This window comes from Mauremys mutica, chromosome 1, assembly GCF_020497125.1.
Source record: "Mauremys mutica isolate MM-2020 ecotype Southern chromosome 1, ASM2049712v1, whole genome shotgun sequence".
Classification (NCBI taxonomy): domain Eukaryota; kingdom Metazoa; phylum Chordata; order Testudines; family Geoemydidae; genus Mauremys; species Mauremys mutica.
This window is the reverse complement of record NC_059072.1, coordinates 260628054-260634053: the sequence shown is the minus strand read 5'-3', so window position 1 is coordinate 260634053 and position 6000 is coordinate 260628054.

The following is a 6000-nucleotide window of genomic DNA, read 5'->3' as shown; positions in this document are numbered from 1 at the left end:
ATATTTCTATGATTTATGTTCCTGTTTCAGATTACCAGCAGCTTGAATAGCATCAGCTAATCTTATTGCATGCCCAGAACAATGGTAGACTTGCCTTGTCCATGTTGTGCATGGAATAGGGTGACCAAATGTCCTGATTTTATAGGGACAGTCATGATATTTGGGGATTTTTCTTATATAGGTGCCTATTACCCTCCCCCCTCCCCCAACACACACACTCTCTCTGTGCTATCTGGTCACCCTAGCATGGAATGAAATTGCAGAGCCATAGTGTTTTTTTAATATTGCCTGTAATTTGATATGGGCATAGCTTGTAGTTTCTACATCTGAGAGAAGTAGGGGTTTGTATCTGTGTAGCAGCTTGGACAGGAAAATATCCTTCACTTCAGTCAGCCGATAAAATGCAATGTCATAAGGTGACTGTATTGTTGCAGTGTAACTAGATGGTTTTGCTTTAAGATTCATTTTACTCAAGGAGGAAAAAGGCATGCGAGTGATAAACTGCCTCCTTAGCAATCAAGTCTTCCACAGGTATTCTGTGCAACATGTCATCATCTCCTCTTTGAAGCACAGCCTCCCTTAGATTGGTTTCTCTCTCCAGTATTTCTGTTTTCTGAAGTTTCCTGTGTATTTTTCCTCAAGCAAACAATGTAACAGGACCAATTGCTAGAGGATGTGCTTGTTCTGGTGGTTATATGATGATCATTTAACAATATCAGATTCAGAGTGTCTTTTTTCCTGGGTTCAGTACAACTCTGACATGTGCAAAGTTTGACTAGATTGGGTATTTCTGAAAGCAACCCCTGTGATAGAGGACTGGTGGCACATCATCTACACTAGAAAACTCAGCTAGTGGCCATGAATGCAATTCATCTCTCCTGCCCATACCACAGAATTCTGTCCAGCACTGGTGGCTTCTGACAGCTTTACATTCTCTTGATTTTCTTGAAAATAACATATTTTTCAAAGTTTATGGAAAGTGTCTTTCTCTTTGATGTAAGCTTTAAGGGGCTTGTATTCTCCATGTCTTCATATGCTATAACTTACCTGTAGAGGTAAGGTTCCTGAAGTTTGTTGTTAGAATTACCACTACCACCATTCTTCATTTTGTACAAGGATGCAGACTTGTACTAAATTAGATGTATATGTTAGTATTAAAATTACCATTTTTGTTTAGTGATCACTTTGACGGAAGCCCAATATGAAGCTGCATCTTGTCACCTCAAACACTAATACTAAGCTGTGCGTAAGTGTCACTGAATTAAAAAGCTGCTTTCTAGAATATTTCAAAGGCTAGTATTGCATGGATAGGCAATTACAAATTACAGCCTTTTTCCAGGAAGACTAGACGCTACATTGTATGTCCAAAAGTTTACCAATGGAGAAGCATTACATTACGAAGTTACATATATTTGTACCTACCTACTACACAGTACAAACTATGGGCACACAATCTACTGAACCTGGTGCCCAATCTTCACTGTGAGACTGATCTGGTCAGCAAATTTCAATGGGAAATATAGAAACCTATTATAATTACTTGTGAGATACTTTTACAATTAAGAATATGAAATCTTAAAACATTTCATGTTATTACTTAGCAAAGTGTTGATATTTTCCATTTTTTGCCAAATACAAAGCAGTTTTAACATTTCTAAAAAAAATACTTGCCCATGCAAAGCCAATAAGAATCTTTCAATACATTATAATTGGTAGCTTTGACCAAAAGCCACCACATTAAGGTGTTGAAATCAGAGGTGGATTATGGTTTTGTGGGGTCCTGAGCCAGGTAAATTGGGGGCCCCTCCCAACCCCTTCTGCCTGCAGTGCCTCCCTTCTGTGTTCCTGCCAGGGAAATGGGGTCAGAGCATAGGGACTTGTCCCGCTCCGCCCAGCGCTCCAACCAGGGTGCAGGGGTTTTCCCTGCTCTGCTCGCCTGCCCGCCTGGAGCGCTGGGTGGACAGAGCGGATCAGGGCACGGGTGTGCCCATTTTCAGGGGGGCCCCCAATTAGCCAGGGCCCCTGGGCATAGGCCCTGCTGGTCCAGTGGCTAATCCACCACTGGTTGAAATTAACTTAAACAGCAAAAAACAGTCATGATGCAGTGTTTCTGGACTTAGCTCCACATCAGACTTCATTTAAAAGTATATAAAATAAGATTTCAAATTATATATCATGTGAGTGTGTGAAGGGCAGGTACATGGAACTCCCAAAATATGGCCCTTTATGGAGAATTGCCACATGTGTCTATGTACTAAAGTATATACCCTATATGTCTCTGCTCGCCCAAGCAATTCTTGGCTTCCCATCTACACTGCTACTTTTAGTAGTGTAGTGTCTCACTGCCTCACTGCTCCTGGAGCCTTTCCCCCAGAAGAGACTTGGGCAGCAGAGAAAGGCTTGAATGGAGGGGTAGCCTCTGAGGTTTTTTCCCCACTTCTTTCCCACTGCCACAGCCTTTCCTCACTGCAGTGAAAGGCTCTGGCAGTGAGGAGCTGCTGAATCCTTTCCCTGATGCCTTTCCTTTGCCAGAGCTTTTCCCTGACACCTTTAACTACATACCAGTGTGGACATGGTGTGCTTTTCACTACAGCGTTCAGTTACGTGTACACTACACACTGCTTGAAGTAGTGGGTAGCATAGACGTAGCCTCAGACTGAGGCACTCACCTACAGTGCTGATGGCTGTAGTATAAAAACCTACGTCTGAAATAAAATTAGACAAGAAAAGACAAATTGTTCTTGAGTCTTGACCTTTGAAAGTCTGTGATGTTTCCAAGCCAAAGTCAAACAACTCTGGACTTTTGCTGATTAGAATCCATAATCAAACAGTTAGTGCAGCCCACTTAGGACTTGGTCTATTTCCCATTTGCAGCCCACTTAGGACTTGGTCTATTTCCCATTGAATCAGTGGTGGTTGGATCAAGGCCTCAATGAGCTCCACAGTTTGCTTTTGCAATTCTCCCATTTTTGATGGGTTCCTGAAAAGTGAAAGGAACAAGATAAGCTGTTAAAAGTTTAGGAATGATATCTTCAAACGTACACATTTTGCCTCTATAACTTTTATCTTCAGAATCCAACTCATGGCTCCACGTACCATAATCAATGTATTAATTGTCTGTCTGTTTCTTCTTTTCAAAAAGGCAGGTTTCCTTCAGTCACAATCAAATGTATTGCTAAGGAGGTTACTTTGTTATTTACAATGATCTGCTTGAATAATTTTTCCCCTTACTATATATACGTGCAAGCAGATCACTGTAAATTCTAAAGTTACCTCCTTTACCAATATATTAGATTTTCTCAATCTACTTCAGTTGTGCATTAGTACATTCTCCTGCCCTGATATCATTTCCATTCTTATTTTCACATGGCTTTTGTTCAAATTAACCCAACATGGAGCATTGGTGTCCAATTCATTCCACATTTTTGTACAAAACGGCATAACTTAAAAGTGGTCTTTTCATGGGAAGGCGGAGTTTGAGGCATGTCTCTCCATAGTCTTATAGCCAGTCTATTAGCTAGACATGTAGCCAATGACATCCTTGTGGTGCATTTGTCTTTGTGTTATCACAGCCTCTGCCCCACAACTTATTGAATAAACAGCGTTCCAGTTGATATGATATCTCCAAGGAACAGAAATGCAGATCCACCTGGTTGGTTGATATCCTCTGGGCTGCGTTCCCTGTAAGCTGAGTGGTTGGGTGGCCACTCAGGAGAGATTCAAGTGCCACCCAGTTGATTACCAGAGCGCAGACATCTAACAGCATGTGTTCAGGTCCATCCGTCCTGCCGTTGCTTTTCAGCCACGTTGTTCCATCCTGCAGCTGCTCCTGGGACCCTCCTGCTGGCTGCGCAGTGTGGGTGGGAGAAGGGGGACCGATGTCACAGGATTCCCCTCCCCTCGCACCTTACCCCATCTCCACAGAGCAGGGGAGAGTGGACAGCCTGGCTCAAGACTCAGAGCTGCTGCACGCTGCAGTCTGAGGTCTGAATGGTGAGTGAGTAGTGCCTTTCTTAAAGAGACAGCGCAGTTTCTGAGACTTCCTCAGCAGCCAGCACACACAGTCTCTCTCTATCTCTCTCTCTCTCCCCCCTATCCATGTACCCCATCTCCGCAGAGCAGGGGAGGGGAGATAGGGCTCAGGAGTCAGGACAGAGCAGGAGAGATTTCTGTCAGTGTCTTAAAGAGACAGTGCATGGCATCTCTCAGAAACTTTTCTAGCAGCCAGCACACACACTGTCTCTGTCTCTGTCTCTGTCTCTCTCTCAGACACACACACACACACACACAAAGTGTCTCTGGGTCACACACACTCTGGGGCACATAACAAAATTTATTCCACACAAGGATGGAAAAAATTAGGGGGAACATTGCCTCTCGGTTGTCTTTAACTTTGGCCTGAACTTCCCTCCCCTCCTCCATTGGAGCTTGTAAGAAGCCCTTTCAGAAACAGTAGAAAAGTGTGTGATTTTTGTGGACTTCAACAATTCATCTCTGTCCACAGTTCATTCCACGATAAGTTTTTCTTGACAATGATGCTCAGTGACCTAACAAGTTTGCCAGAACTACAGGTAGTGGAAACCTTTTTATTCTATTTAGAATAAGTACTATTTTATGTCAAATTGGTTTAATATATTAAATATGTCTTTCATATAGGGATTCTGGTTATGGTATATTGCTGGGTGAGCCTCTCCATTGCTGCTTATACTCCATCTCATCCCATTTGGGTAATAACCGGAATCTTTAAGCACTGCAAATATCACCTGGCACTGCCTTCACTAACATTTGCATAAAAATGCCATGTTCAAGTCTCTGAACATAGGCTTCTAATTATCTCACTATTTTATTTAACCAGATATCTTCCATATTTCCATAAATGGTTATTTTAGCATTTGTATTTTTTACCTTTCTAACCCTGAAAACTCTACTGCTTCTTTATTTTCTCAGAGCACTGTGTCTGAAAATTCCATCCTCATTGCCAGGTCTCTTTACGCTTCTCTCCACACAAAGAATAAAAATATGTATTCACTGCTCTGTATTTCAGATTAAGAAAAAAACACCACATATAACTTAACAAAACAGTTCTCTGTGGGTTTCCAGCCACTGACTATAGTAATGCAATGGTTCTCAAAGCCAGTCTGCCGCTTGTTCAGGGAAAGCGCCTAGTGGGCCGGGCCAATTTGTTTACCTGCCGTGTCCACAGTTTCGGCCAATTGCAGCTCCACTGGCCGTGGTTCGCCGCTCCAGGCCAATGGGCTGTGGGAAGAGGCGTGGGCAGAGGGATGTGCTCACTGCCCTTCCTGCAAACCCCATTTGCCTGGAGCAGCGAACCGCGGCCAGTGGGAGCAGCGATCGGCTGAACCTGCGGATGCAATAGGGAAACAAACCGGCCCAGCCTGCCAGGGACTTTCCCTGAACAAGCGGCGGACCAGCTTTGAGAACCACTAATGTAATGGTCTAAATTAAAAATGCATATACTCTCCTGTTCCTATTATCCAGCTGCTCTGCATTGACTTGTGCTATCAAGAGTCATTCAGATCCAGTAGTGATTTGTTAATACAGAGGATGAAAGGAGCATGTCACAGAAAAAGTGGAACTTGAAGTATTAGGTAGAATGTCATCTCTTTTTGGCTATCACTTTTGTTATGAGAATAGCATGGTTAACAGGATTCAATAAAATTTGACATGATAGGTAAGAATTAGAGGAGGGTGAAAAATTTTACTCACCACTTTCTGTAAAAGTGCAGATTCAGGTCATCTAAAATATTTTGTGTGTTAATGGCAATTTCACTGAATTGTTTTGGTTTTAGAAAATTTTTCTGGAAATGTCAAGTGTCCTCTGATTTTGTGGGTTAGATTCTCAAGGGAACTTAGACAGCATTCAAGAGACAGAGGAGGCAGTGCTGCCTGTCCCTATCCTACTCATGTAGAAGATCTAGGTTTGAATCTTTGTTCTGAAGCAGGGACTTGAACACAGTTCTCCTATCCCAGGTAAATGGC